The 15694-nt window shown below is 36.5% G+C and overlaps 1 protein-coding gene across 3 annotated transcripts in view; it reads right to left on the bottom strand.

The window, feature by feature from the left end:
• The window catches only part of ZNF385B (zinc finger protein 385B), a 405481-nt gene that overhangs the window by 341199 nt on the left and 48588 nt on the right, over positions 1-15694 (bottom strand). The window lies entirely within an intron of this gene.

Here is a 15694-nt window from a genome sequence, read left to right as displayed (position 1 = left end):
GGTTGGAGAATCAACTATTTCTCCAAGGGCCCTAGTTCCTTTCAGGAAGAAATGGCACTTAGGTATCACAGTCTGGTGGCTTGGGCTGCTCATTGTTATGCAATTAATCATTGCTTCAAAGCCTTTTCAGTGAACAGAGGGAGTAAATACTAAAAAAAAAATAAACCCACGCATCACAGGTTCTTACTGATATTGTCATTCAAAGTCAATAGTACAAGGTTTCTATTAACCCCACTCATCTTCACTGATCTTTGTCGTCATCTTCTTCCTTCAATGTCCAAATTCCACTTTTCAAGGACTCCAACATAATAACTCATCTGTTTTATCTCACAGTACTAGTCTCAGGATTGTAATATAATTACTACCCCCAACAATACACTAGAGAGTAAATAATTTAAATTCTCCTTACATTTCTTTTGTTCTCAGGGTATATATCCCTAGGTTTGTATAGTCAAATTACTGCGGTTTTAAGTTTTAAGAAGTTCTTTTCTATGTGGGTTATGCCACAAATTTGCTACACAGGTTACTTGTTTCACTTTGCTTTTGACTTTTAGGGATTGCTTTTTACACTTAATTTTGTTTTATAATTATTACATTGGATATTCACATTGTTCCAAAATCATACACACACACACACACACACACACACACACACACACACACACAAAGGTATATTCAGGAAATTCTAGCTTATCTACCTGTCCCTACCTTCCCCTATAAGACTCATATCTTATATTTAATTGTTTTTCCATTCTACTTTTAATATAAGTAAATACATCTCCTTTTTTTCCCCTTTTATTAACTATGCCTCATGCCCAACATGGAACCCAATGTGGGGCCTGAACTCATGACCCTGAGATCAAGACCTGAGCTGAGATCAAGAGTCAGCTGCTTAATCAACTGAGCCACCCAGGCACCCCAAATATATCTCCATCTCATAAAATAATGGTAATATCCTGTACATACATTCATCCATCTTCTTTATTTCACTCAGTGGTTCCTGCATCATATAACTTTCCTCAGTGATCATATTGGAACAATTGCTTATGCTGGCTAAGATAATATAATGATTATCAAATATTACTATCACACGTGTGAGATTCAATAGTAGTATAATGAAATAGGCATCCTGTCTCCTCTTTAAAGACTCAGTAATGATTAGTTTTAAAAGCATACCTTTTGACTCCCTTTGCCCATGTCACTTACCTTCCAGGGTCAAAAGGTACAAACTTCCAGTTACAAAATAAATAGGTCATAGGGATATAATATATAGCATGGTTACTGAAGTTATTAACACTGAATTGCGTATTTTAAATCTCTAAGAGACCAAATCTTAAATCACAAAACAAATTCACTATGTATTGTGATGGATAGAAACCAGATTTATTGTGATGATCATTTTACACTATATACAAATATTGAGTCATTATGTTGAAAACCTGAAACTAATATGTTATATGTCAATTTTTCAGTGATACCTCAATTTTAAAAAAGCTCATTTGATGTGTCAGTATTAAAAGGGAACACTCATAAAACTACTTCTCCCAAAAGGTGGCTGTTTCTGTCAGTCAGTGTTGCACTCCTTTACATGAATACCTATAGAAAACTGGTATATTAATTCTCTTCTCCTCCTTTAGGCATTTGTAAGAACAAATAGTCTATAGATTAAAATCTTGAAATATTTGTAAAAAGCCCTAGAATGCATGTAAGTTATTTTTTCTTTTTGCCATTTCTTATATGTAGAAATTTTATAATGGAAAACATTGGAGTCAGAAGGACTGAATAGAAATCTTAGCTGACCTGCTAACTAGGTGGATGAATTTAGGTAAAACATTTTACCTCTGAGAACTTCAATTTTCTCATCAGTCAAGTGCAGATAATACTACCAATACCAGAATGTTGCTATGAGAAAGAAATAATTATTTGAATGCAACATATAAACCCCATAGCACTCTGCAAATGTAAAGCACAATAAACAGGGAATAAAACGGCTGGTTTGATAAAAAGCCAATCCTAAAGCTTTAACTTGTTTGTTTAAAATGATAGCAACATTTGACTGTGAATGAGAGCTTTAGAATCATCCAAGCTGCAGTCTGGAAACTGACTTTTTGCCTGAACAGAACTCAGTTATAAATATCTGTCTTTGGGTTTGACATTCAATTCTGAGGTGAATCGAACATGCTTCAGAATTTTAATCTGACATCGAAGAGCTAAAACTCTGAAAGTAGATAAAACATTTTGGAAAAAAAAAAGCAACCTGTTATTCTCAAGTGACTTTTAATTCCAATTCTGATTATTCAATACAGTAACATATCTTCAGATAGAAAGTCATTTCTAAAAATTCATCTTCAAAGCTTTTATATAATCTAAGCTGGAGAGGAAATGGACCTATATTTTATGTTGAGGGAAAATAAAATACTAACATTAATCACTTTTTCCCTTAAAACTTTTTAGACATAAACCTCATTAAAGAAAGAATATTATACTACATAACTTTTTGAATGTGATTTAGCAAATGATAAAGCAACAGGAATACCTAAGAGACTTATGACACTGCATTAAAAATCAACTACGATCAGGCGCCTGGGTGGCGCAGTCGGTTGAGCGTCCGACTTCAGCCAGGTCACGATCTCGCGGTCCGTGAGTTCGAGCCCCGCGTCAGGCTCTGGGCTGATGGCTCGGAGCCTGGAGCCTGTTTCCGATTCTGTGTCTCCCTCTCTCTCTGCCCCTCCCCCGTTCATGCTCTGTCTCTCTCTGTCCCAAAAATAAATAAAAAACGTTTAAAAAAAAAAATTTAAAAAAAAAAAAAATCAACTACGATCATATTGACCTTTTGGGCTATTACAAAGCATACCTCACCGAAAGTATTCATACTTGCCAATGAACTCTGAGCGTGGTTCTCTGCTTTTAAAACAAAATTAGCTTTGGGAAGTGTACATTGAAGGGTTATACCTAAATTCATATGTAAAATTAAAAAAAATATACCATATGTACATTTTTTAGCTCAACATTGCAGGTGCATGTTATTGTCTTCTTTGCACTTAAATCCTGCATGCGCCAACCATTGTATGTCTGAGCCACCAATGCAGTCATGAATAGCTCACTGGAGGAGGGAGGGCACATGCATTAGGGGAGGGAGGGCATCAAGCACATCCAAAAACAGTGAGAATAGGTCACTGAGCCTCCACATATCCATCATCCAGATTTAACAATATCAAGAACTTGCCACATTTACATCATCTTCCCTTTATTACTTTGAGAAGACTGTTAAGCAAATCTCGGACTTCAGGCACACTTCAGCCCACATCTCTAGAAGGATGGTCATTTTCTTACATAACTAATATGTAAATTCTACCATAACAAAATTGCCAATTGTTCCTTGATTTCATCTATTACCCAGTTCATAATAAAAATTTCCCAACTGCTTTGAAATAGTCATTTTAGAATTGGTATGTTCATATTAGGACCCAAATTCAGTCCACACATTACATTTGCTTATTATATCTCCCAAACCTGTTTTAATCCAGAAATGTGCCTCCTATATATTCTCCCATGCCACTGACATAAGAAACCCTCCCTTTCTTTTAAATACACATTCCTTAAGTGCCTATTTCTTGCTAGATACTTAAGCATTTATTACCTAATTTGATCTCAAAATACCATCAGAAGTGATATAGCAGTCACAGGTACTTGTCTACCAAAATTTGGTTTTTCTCCCTCATGGTATGGAGCTTTGCTACGAAACAGCTGCCAACAGAGGCCTTCCCAAGGAGCGACCATCTAAGCCAGGTGGATTACTGTTGGTCTAAAGCATTTCCCAGGGAGAGATCCCCCCAGTAACTTCCCCTCACCTAGGAATCTGCTCCTTGCAAGGTAAGTTGTGGAGATATTTGTTCATAAACATATCCTTCCAAGACAAAGTTCTTAACCCCCTTCTCTGTGCTATTTGTTGTGATTCATTTCTATTCTACCACTTCTTGCATTTAAATTGTAGTCCTATGGGGGTGTCTGGGTGGCTCAGTTTGTTAAGCATCTAACTCTTAGTTTTGGCTCTGGTCACGATCTCCCGGTTTGTGGGATTGAGCCCCACATCAGGCGGGCTCCTTGCTGACAGTTCAGGGACTGCTTGGGTCTCTCTCTCTCTCTCTCTGCCTCTCCCCTGCTTGCTTGCTCACTCGCTCTCTCTCAAAATAAATAAACTTAAAAAAATAAAAATAAATACATTGCAGTTGTATCTATCTTTAACCCACTACACAGTAAATTCCAAAAGAAAATTATGCCTTATTCAACTTTGAATCTCCAGGGCTTACCACACTGCCTAACATATAACAATTTGTGGAATTAAAAAAAAACTGACTCAATTACACATCCCACTCCTAGAATATGTTTAAGTGGTAGGTTTATCATTTATTTGAAAGGAATTTTTCTGATGCATCCCCAACAAAATCACAGCACTATAGAAGAACTGAGACATGAAAAGTGTGATACATAAAATTATAGAATAGGAAGGGAACAAAGGGAAAAAGGTGGCTAGGGAAAGAGTCCAAGAGAAAATTTTATACTTTCAAGTAAGAAATGTCTCTGAAATACCAAAACACAAAGCAAATGAAATTATTGTCAATAAGAGGTCATGGATCCATAACTGTCTTTGCACAGGAACATCTCAGGCTGATTAGCAGTTAAGCCATTTTTCAGTATTACCAAGGTTGAGATAACACAATTCAGATCAATGTTTAACTATCTTTATTGTTGAGAAAGTCGAACCCAAATCCCTTACACTTCAGCTTAAGCACATTTCTTCTTTTCCATCATGAGAGGTGAGCAGCTGGCTGCCATGCTAAGCAGATCTCTTTATATACTCTGAGACCCTCCAAATATGCACTGTTTATTCCAGTCTTTAAATAATGCAGCTCTCTTCACACTCTTCCTTATGCATTCTGTTGGGAATGATCCTTTATGTAATTCATCATATTAAATCGTCTATTTTGTTTCTACATTCCTTAACTTTACCTCTCCCCAAGCCCCTTCTGTTAATGTCTCTAGTTCAATTTACTACATAAAATCCTTCCCTTCTCAAATTGGCATTCTGCTTTCTATACCTTAACAGACAGATAATAATTTACTTTGCATTTCATTCCTTGTTCTGAAGTGCCTAATGATAAAATGAAAACAGTCTCAATCAGAATCATGAAACCAACCTTAAAGAGTTTCCATATGTCTTGGGAAGATTTGCCTTCCTGGAAATGTGTTGATGAATTTTTAGCACAAATTAAACCTCACAAAATCATTCCTCAAGTATTTCTACAAGCATTTTGCCATCATGTCACCCTCTGATACTTTGGAATGGTAGAGGCAGTTTGAAGCTGAATGACATTGATTCAAAGAACCCTGCTTACAACTTACAAATCTGAGAAATGTTTCTGGGAGGTGAAGTAAGTGGCCCCAGGGAAAAAGGCCAGTTTGAGGGTTCACAGTACTATGCTGCTTATTAGAAGGTTTTTATTCTGCTTTCATTTACTGCTAACCAAAAGGTCTGACAGATAAAACTACTGGTAAGATAGAGCTAAAATGAAAATGCCTTTTAAACCTTAGAAACCAATACTAAATAATAATACCAACAACAAAATTGCTAAACCTTACTTTGTACTGACTATTGATATCGGTACTATTGTAAATACATTACATGTATTAACTCATTCAATTTTTAGGATACTCCTGTAAGGGAGATGTTTATCATCATCCGCACATTACAGGTGAAGAAACAGGCTCACAGACTTTAAGTAACTTGCCTAAAGTCATGCATGATTTAGCTTGAATTTAAATTCAGGGCATCTGGCTCCAGAGTCCATGTTATTAATCAAGACTTACACCATGAATGATTCAGAAGATTCATCTTTGTGACACAGGAAATATATCTGCTAAGGTAATACATATTTAGTAAATATGAACATTTCCAAAATTATGTTTCATCTTAACAAAAAATAGAAAAAATAATCAACATAGTATCAATGTGGTTTTAAGGTGTCTGTTCGTTCCATCCATGGCAACTGATAGAGAATATTTTTACTAGCACATGTATGTGTCTGCCTGATATTTTAATAAAGACCTCTCTAAATCTAAAAAAAGTCTTAATGTAAACATCAGCTGTTTATATGAAATTATTTTATACTCAAATAATGTTTAGAAAATGCTTTGTCCTAACAAATGGAAGATTTCAGAGGTAGAAGCATAAATCTTATAAAATGAGATTTATGAACAACATGATATTTTATACATTATCATCATTGGGTCCTAACCACTATATATATTCAAAGTCCCAATGGATAGAAAAATTGATCAGCAAATATCAACTTTCTAGCATTTACTAAGTGCAAGGCCCTGGGCTAGATCCTGTAAAAGAGGGATAGTTCTAATGTAAACAGTGTCAATATCTATCTGCAAAAAATACCTAACCGAAGATGTAAAAGATCTGTATGCTGAAAACTATAGAAAACTTAAGAAATAAATTGAAGAAGACACAAAGAAATGGAAAAACATTCCATGCTCATGGATGGGAAGAACAAATATTGTTAAAATGTCAATACTACCCAAAGCAATCTACACGTTTGATGCAATCCCAATCCAAATTGCACCAGCATTCTTCTCAGAGCTAGAACAAACAATCCCAAATTTGTATGGACCACAAAAGACCTGAATGGCCAATGTAATGTTGAAGAAGAAAACCAAAGTGGGAGGCATCACAATCCTGGACTTTAGCCTCTATTACAAAGTTGGAATCATCATGAGAGTATGATATTGGCACAAAAACAGACACATAGACCAATGGAATAGAATACAGACTCCAGAATTGGACCCATAAATGTATGGCCAACTAACCTTTGACAAAGGAGGAAAGAGTATCCAATGGAAAAAAGTCTCTTTAGCAAATGGTGCTTGGAAAACTAGACAGCAACATGCAGACAATGAAACTGGACCACTTTCTTGCACCATACACAAAAATAAACTCAAAATGGATGAAAAACCTAAATGTGAGATAGGAAACCATCAAAATCCTAGAGGAGAAAGCAAGCAACAAACTCTTTGACATCAGCTTCAGTAACTTTTTACTCAACACATCTCTAAAGGCAAGGGAAATAAAAGCAAAAATGAACTATTGGTACCTCATCAAGACTAAAAGCTTCTACAATGCAATGGAAACAACCAACAAAACTAGAAGGCAACTGACAGAATGGGAGAAGATATTTTCAAATGACATATCGGATAAAGTGTCAGTATCCAAAATCCATAAAGAACTCACCAAACTCAACACCCAAAAACCAAATAATCCAGTGATGAAGTGGGAAGAAGACATGAAGAGACACTTTTCCAAAGAAGACATCCAGATGGCCAAAAGACACATGAAAAGATGCTCAACATCACTCATCATCAAGGAAATACAAATCAAAACCATGTTGAGATACCACCTCACACCTGTCAGAATGGCTAAAATGAACAATTCAGGAAACAACAGATGTTGGCAAGGATGTGGAGAAACAGGAACCTTCTTGCACTGTTGGTGGGAATGCAAACTGGTGCAGCCACTCTGGAAAAACAGTGTGGAGGTTCCTCAAAAAATTAAAAATAGAATTACCCTACAACCCAGCAATAGCACTACTAGGAATTTATCCAAAGGATACAGGAGTGCTGATTCATAGTGGCACATGTACCCCAAAGTTTATGGCAGCACTATTAACAGTAGCTAAATTATGGAAAGATCCCAAATGTCCATCAACTGATAAACGGATAAAGAAGATGTGGTTTATATATAAAAGGAATACTACTTAGCAACAAGAAAGAATGATATTTTGCCATTTCCAACAATGTGGCTGGAACTGGAGGGTATTATGCTAAGTGAAATAAGTCAGGCAGAGAAAGACAGATACCATATGTTTTCACTCATATGTGGTATTTGAGAAATTCAACAGAAGACCACTGGAGAAGGGAAGGGGAAAAAATAGTTTCAAACAGAGAGGGAGGCAAACCATAAGAGACTCTTAAATACAGAGAACAAACTGAGGGTTCATGGTGGGGTGGGGGGGTGGAACGGGTGATGGGCATTGAGGAGGACACTTACTTGTTGGGATGAGCACTGGGTGTTGTATGTTAAGCGATGAATCATGGAAATCTACTCCCAAAGCCAAGAGCACACTGTATACACTGTTAGCTAACTTGATAATAATTATATTTAAAAATATAAACCAGTAACAGAGCATCTGATAAAAACTAAACATCAGGGCGCCTGGGTGGCACAGTCGGTTAAGCGTCCGACTTCAGCCAGGTCACGATCTCGCGGTCCGTGAGTTCGAGCCGCGCGTCGGGCTCTGGGCTGATGGCTCGGAGCCTGGAGCCTGTTTCCGATTCTGTGTCTCCCTCTCTCTCTGCCCCTCCCCCGTTCATGCTCTGTCTCTCTCTGTCCCAAAAATAAATAAAACACGTTGAAAAAAATTAAAAAAAAAAAAACTAAAAAAACTAAACATCTATGTTAGTTGCATTCTTCTGACTATAAGAACAGAGGTTCACTCAGGTTATGGCACATAATAGCGGCTAGCTATAGGCTGTATTTAGAAATAAAAATATATATAGGTGTTTCCACAGACCGCATAGAAACCCAAGAACCATTCAGCTCAGGCTAGAAGAGACAAATGAATTCAAGATGGAAGGTCATCGGGATTCAAAGAAGATCTAGCAATTAGGTTACCAACATGAGTCTGCCTGTCCCTATTCTGCTTATTGCCATCTCTGTTTTACGGTCATTGGGTCTCTGTCTGTTACCACTGGATTCCTTCTCTCTGTGTATTCCTTTAAAGAATTCCAGAGAGGGTATCTGATGCCCAAGTTTGTCACCATCACCTTTGTTAGGCTGAACTTTCATATCAAGGCTCCCTTTAGTATTACCAGAAGGTATACCTACAATGAGTGAACACCTCTTTGCTTGACCTAGACCTCCTGAAACCACATGGTCACTCTCAATATCTGAAGGACTCAATTCAACTGGTCCTAAAAAATCTAGTTACAAATACATCAACTTGAATACCAGTGCAGTAACTCCAGTTTCTTACTTAGAGCCCACTTTCCTTAACATAACATACAATTTATGGGAGGCAGCATATAATATGACATAACATGTTTTTATAATCTGTGGAAGATAGATGTTGCACTGGTTGACAAGGTAGTCTCTAAAGGCATTACCTGTGTTCAAATTTAGCTCTGATGTTTACAAGGTATGACTACGTGCAAGCTATTTAACCTATTTACACTTGTTTCTTTGTCTAGAAACTTGAGACTACTAATGTAGTCCCTACTTCATAGGGTTGTTATGAGGATAAAATAAATAATTCATTCAAAAAGTCTCAAAATATGACTGGCCACAGTGAGCATTTGATGAACTTTAGCTATGATTTTTTCTATTACTTCTCACACATCTTATCAATTTTATCCCTTATAACTCCCTAACACAAAACTTTTATCCAAGCATATTATGCTCTTTCATGTTTCTATTATTGCCCTCTTTCTGAATCTTCTCAGAATTTTCTCTAATAAAAGTTTCCCCATCCTTCAAAGTTCAGCATAAATTTCCTTTCTTGAGTGATACCCTCTCTGGTTCATAGTCTAGTTGGGGGCCTCCAGCAATTCCTCTGGCCCTATATGCTTATGCAACTCCTCACACTAAGGGTGAGCAATTCAGTGGCCCCCTCCCACCCCCCACCCCCCCCACTGAATCTGTGCTGACCTTGGGACTAGCTTGGACCACAGAAAGTGGTATAAGTACATTCTGGAACTCTCAAACCCAGACCTTCACTTCCTGCTCTTGGAACATAGCCACCATGCTATGAGAAGCCCATGCCACATTGAGATATTACATACAGGGGAACCAGGCACAATGGTTGACAGTCCTAGCTTAGTTCCCAGCTGATGCCAGTGCCAACACTCAAACATGTGAATGAGCCATCTTGAATGGTCCAGCCCAGTCAAGCCCTAGATAACTGCAGCCTTAGGCATCACCAAGTATCCAGCTGAGCTTAGTCAGCTCAGAGAAAATAAGAGATAATAAAATAATAGTATAGTGGCTTGAAATGACAATAAAATGATTTCAAGCCAGTATAATTCTGGTTGTTTTATTACAGCAATACCAAGACATCATTCATGAAACTCCTGGACAGAGTAGGTATTTCTTGGGCTAAGCTTTCATAATTCTATTCTGTAATTTAACAAATTGTACTGTAATTATTTATTTTTTAGGTCTGTCTCCTCTACTGAAAGTCTCAAGACTAGTAAATATGGACTTAAGGCAAAAAACTTTCAGAATAAGTTCCAAGAAAAGTTACAAAATTTACAAAGAACAAAGGTATAACAAATGAGAACAATTCAAAAGTCACCCCAGTCTATCATTTTGGCAATATCTAACCCTTAGAAGATTTGGAGTAAGTTCTAGAAGGGGTAAGACTTTATCATCCTAAAACAAGAAACTGAATATTAGAATTTCTATCTAGAAGTATATTTATATACCACCTTCTGATAACAGAGGGAGAAAATAAAAACAAATGAAATAGAGAAAGTAGCCAAAGTTAGCCAAGATTATTTTGCTAGTGTATTTTTAAGAAGAACAACGACAAGAGGGAACTTGTTTTGCTAGGCGGAAAGATTTTTTGGAGGCTGGGTAATAGAGGGATTTTAAATGTGGACTCTGGAGCCATGCTAACTGAGTTTTGAATTCAGTCTCATAGTCTGAGTTTGAATCATCTCTACACATTTGTGTAGCCAGGCACTTGACCTGTCTGTGCCTGTTTCCTTATTGATAAAATGGAGACACTGACAGTACCTACTGCATAGGGCATGGTTCAGGAGCCAGTGAGTCAATATATGTAAAGCACATAGAATGGTGCCTGACATTCAATGAGACCTGAGAGATACTGCTGTTCCCCCTACTCCTCTTCCTGCCCCCACCCTCCTCCTACTATCAGGAAGGCACAGTAATGATGATAGTATCATTTTAGATCATGGAGAGACAAAGTGGTCACTGGAACTAGACAGTAAATAGTGCTTGACAACCAGCTCTACAACTTATGCTGGAAACAAAAATAAATTCCAAAGAGAATTTTGCTTATAAATCACAAAAATTTTGTAACATTTAGAAGGAAAAAAATAGAAGAGTGTCTTTAATAGCTTGGTTTGGGTGGGGAGGGAATCTTAAGTCAGATATAAAATGACAAACCATTAAGGAAATGGTTGTTAAACTTGACCACACTAAATTTTTTAAATTCTGTGCAAACTTATGCCGTAACAAAGTTAAAGGACAAGCCAAAGATTGCAAAAAAGAATTCTGTCAGGATTAGTGCCCAAAATATATATGAAACTCCTACTAAATAATAATAAATAGCAAATAATGCAATACAAAATGGGCAAAATGATAAACAAGCTTGTGTGAGTGAAATGCATAATTCAATAAAACTCCACAATAACATACCCTTTAATTAAAAAAAAAAAAGATGTTACATACTTGGTAATTGGATCCTCATCCTCTGCGTGGGCCCTGAGCTAGTGTTATCTTCTGAATAGGAAGAGAAGAACGTGGGCGAATCAGGGAGATGGGGATGAGAAGGCCAGGGCTTCCAAGTTTCAGAATTTTTCCATCCCAACCTTTCCAGATTAGAGCCATTAACCTTTCAAAAATGTAAGGTACGTAGTTGAATCTTTTGAAACTCACTTATCATGTTTTGGTGATATGTTGCTGATGACAACATCATCATCTTAGTAAAGGCTGGACACAACTCTAGGAGATTCTCACATACTCAGAGCAATCCCATGAGGTAGGTGTGATTATTATCCCCATTTTGCCAATGAGCCACTAATTGGTGACAACCCCAAGGTCACCCAGAAGACTCAGGAATCAAACCCAAGTTATCTGGCTCCAACATCCATACATTATTATCATATCTGGCTCCGAGCCACATGTCATTATTGTCTCTAAACATATGACATATGAAAAGACGTTCGGTGTTGTTAGTAATCAGAGAAATGCAAATTTGCTACATACCATTTCATAGGATATACAGAATGACAAAGAGTTAAAAGTGTGACAACAATGAACTCTATGAGGATGTGGAGCATGGCAATCTATGATGTTTGGAGGGCTTATAAGCTGGTGCAAATCCTTTCAGGGGCAATTGCTAGTATTTACTTCAATGGAAGATGTGTGTTCTCTATGCTGTGGCAGTTTCATTTCTACACATACACGGTAGAGAAAAGATTTGCCAAGGAGATTAGCAGAGAAAGGCTCATTTAAACCATATTTATAATAGTAAACACTATGTATATTTTATAATATGAAAATGTCCATAAGTGAAAAACCATATAAATTTGGAACAGACATAAGATGGAATGCTATTCAGCAGTTGATATGAATAAATTGGAATGGCTAGCTTCATAAAAGATAAATCCTCAACGATTGCATCATATTAAAAAAAATAAGTTAAAAAATGATGCAGTTGGCTCCCATTTCTATAAAGTTAACATGAAAAAATATCATATTTTTCAATGATACATGAGTACAAAGTAAAGTACATAGTCATGAATGCAGATGATAAACAGTAAATTCCAAGGCATGGTTGCCACAGAGAGAAAGGGATACGGCAAGACACAAAGGACTGTATCTGTAATGTAGTCCTGGCTTTAAAATTAAAAAAAAAAACAAAAAACATAGCTAAGGCAAACACGTTGACATTTAATAAAACTGGGTGACAGGTGCATGGTGCTATGCTAGTTTGTATACTTGTCTCTACACTTAAAGTATCTCATAATAAAAATATAAAAACAAATAAAATATGGCATAACAGAGAATGTTTCAAAAATAAATAACAAAAGAGGTGATTTACATATATTTCATCAAAGTCCTTCTTTAAGAAATGCATTGCTTTAGAGGAGCATCTGTTGCTCTGAGTCTAGGTCCTTAACTTTGATGGGTCCTGCCTCCCTTTAGAGATTTAACAAAATAAATGTTTTCTACTACAGCAATAATATTACGGTTTTATACAGAACAACAATGTAAGAGGAATCCCAAAACATTATTGTGATTAACAGGATACTAAAATTAGTGACAAAATATTTATGAAAAAACCAGCCATATACTTGTCCTCACCTGGCAAAATATGCCACAGGACAGATAACAGCAGGCGAAATATGAAAAATATGTTTTCACCACCTTTTTATTGAGCTTTGGTAGTTGTGCTTTCATACAGAAAACATTCAGGGTTGATGATTTTGAATCAGGTTAATAATTGTCAAGTTATGGGGCGCCTGGGTGGCACAGTCGGTTAAGCGTCCGACTTCAGCCAGGTCATGATCTGGCGGTCCGTGAGTTCGAGCCCCACGTCAGGCTCTGTCTGGGCTGATGGCTCGGAGCCTGGAGCCTGTTTCCGATTCTGTGTCTCCCTCTCTCTCTGCCCCTCCCCCGTTCATGCTCTGTCTCTCTCTGTCCCAAAAATAAATAAAAAACGTTGAAAAAAAATTAAAAAAAAAATAATTGTCAAGTTATGATTAATGCCTTTAAATTATCAAAAGGTAAAAAAGCTCTGGGGTGCCTGGGTGGCTCAGTCGGCTAAGCGCCTGACTTCAGCTCAGGTCATGATCTCACGGTTGGTGGGTTCAAGCCCCGTGTCAGGCTCTATGCTGACCGCTTAGAAGCTGGAGCCTGCTTAGGATTCTGTGTCTCCTTCTCTCTCTGCCCCTCCCCCACTCACACTCTGTGTCTCTCTGTCTCAAAAATAAATGTTAAAAAAAATTTTTTTAATTAAAAAAAGGTAAAAAAGCTCAAGGGTGGAAAAACAAGTCATTCTGTGTCTGACTATGAGTTCACTGGCCCATTACTCTGCATTCCCATCATCTAAATTCCAGGATAAGCACTGATTCAGTTACAAAGTCTGAGACTCAGGTATGGGGAAGACACATAACAGAAACTTTGTCTCAGGAAGAGAACCCAAGATTTCAGAAACTCTCTTTCCTATCATTGTATTTCTTGCCATTGAGGTATCCCCACTCCATTTGTAGTTTATTCAAATTGTATGTCTTTTTGTTCATGTGCGGACATAGTAACATCACACTTAACCAGAGTCATCTAAAGTGGCAGTCTGTATCATATGAAATGTGGCCAACATAAGAATATATACATAAAAGGCCCAAGAGAAACCAATACACAAAGCACGAGTTTAATCATCTAGTCTTATCTTACTTAGAATGTTAAAATTATCCCAGACTGCTATAAATGGAAGCTGATTAAAAAGCATAGATGGGGCACCTGGGTGGTTCAATTGGTTAAACGTCCAACTTCAGCCAGCTCATAATCTCATGGTTCGTGAGTTCGAGCCTCGCAATGGGCTCTATGCTGATAGCTCAGAGCCTGGAACCTGTTTCTGATTTTGTGTCTCCCTCGCTCTCTGCCCCTCCCCCACTCTCTCTCTCTCACTCATTCAAAAATTTTAAAGGCATAGTTATATCATATCATCTGGATGTATCACTAAAGGAAGATATGGGGAAAAATAAAAATTTGTCACAGAGATTAAGGAAAACCTAATTCTAAAGCCACTTACAGCACAAGCTTTATCATCTGATCTATCATATCTTGAAGAACTCACAAGAATGCTACAGTATTTATAGTCCATTCATAGTTCATGGCCTGGATTTTTAAGAAAAAACAATGTGATGTTTATTCAGTGTACATTGATTAAGAACCATGGGGAGATCAATTTTAAGCCTCTGATTCTAAAATTCATCTGGAAAAACAGATTTTTAAGAATGTTCTGAAAAAATGAGGGAATTTGTCCTATCAGTAATAAGACATAGTGTAATAAAATAATAATTAATAGAGTAAGATGATATCACAACAGACAGGTGAACCAATGGAAGAGAATTTTTTGCTAAACAGATAATAGGAAATGGAAGTTAGTGATCTTTGATAAGGAAAGCATCAGCAATCAATAAGTAAGTATCTAATAAACTGTACTACAACATTTGGTCACTACTTGGAATATTGGTTATTTAAGAGAATTTATATTCTTACCTCAAACCATCTATTAAATAAAGTTCCAACAGGAAGAATTAAAAAAAAAAACTTTTAAAAAAGTACCTACTTATTTAATGGAGAAAGGACTTTAAGTATAGAGAAAAATGACTAAATTTAAAAAGATTTTTTCAAAATGTAAATACCTTTATTTTTATCATTATAAAAACAATATGTGGGACATTCGGAAATTTTAAAATGCATGAAAAAATAAGAAAGTTTGTTGATTTTCCTCACCATCCAGGGAAAGTTTTGTTACATTTTAGAGCAATTTCTTTATTTTCTGGTATGTATATATATGAGCTTTTCTTTTTTATTATATAACTGGAAGCACAGTTGCTATGTAACTTAAAGCATTCAATTCTATATCAAGCAGATCTTTGTACATCAATAGATACTGATGTACATGGTCATCATCATCGTCAATGGCCACAATATATCTTACTCCATTAAAAGGAACATTTTGGATTTAAAAACAAATACAAGCAAAAACTTTTCTCTTTCAACTACATGGCCTCAAAACCTGATTTTGGAAGTCTTTATTTTTTTTCTTCTAGTTTTTTTTTTTTCTTCTAGTTTTAATAGTTTAAAAAGTTAAAGGGT

Source organism: Neofelis nebulosa, chromosome 2, assembly GCF_028018385.1.
Source record: "Neofelis nebulosa isolate mNeoNeb1 chromosome 2, mNeoNeb1.pri, whole genome shotgun sequence".
NCBI classification, from domain to species: Eukaryota; Metazoa; Chordata; class Mammalia; order Carnivora; family Felidae; genus Neofelis; species Neofelis nebulosa.
The sequence above is the reverse complement of the archived record's forward strand: the minus strand, read 5'-3'. Positions and strand labels throughout refer to the sequence as shown.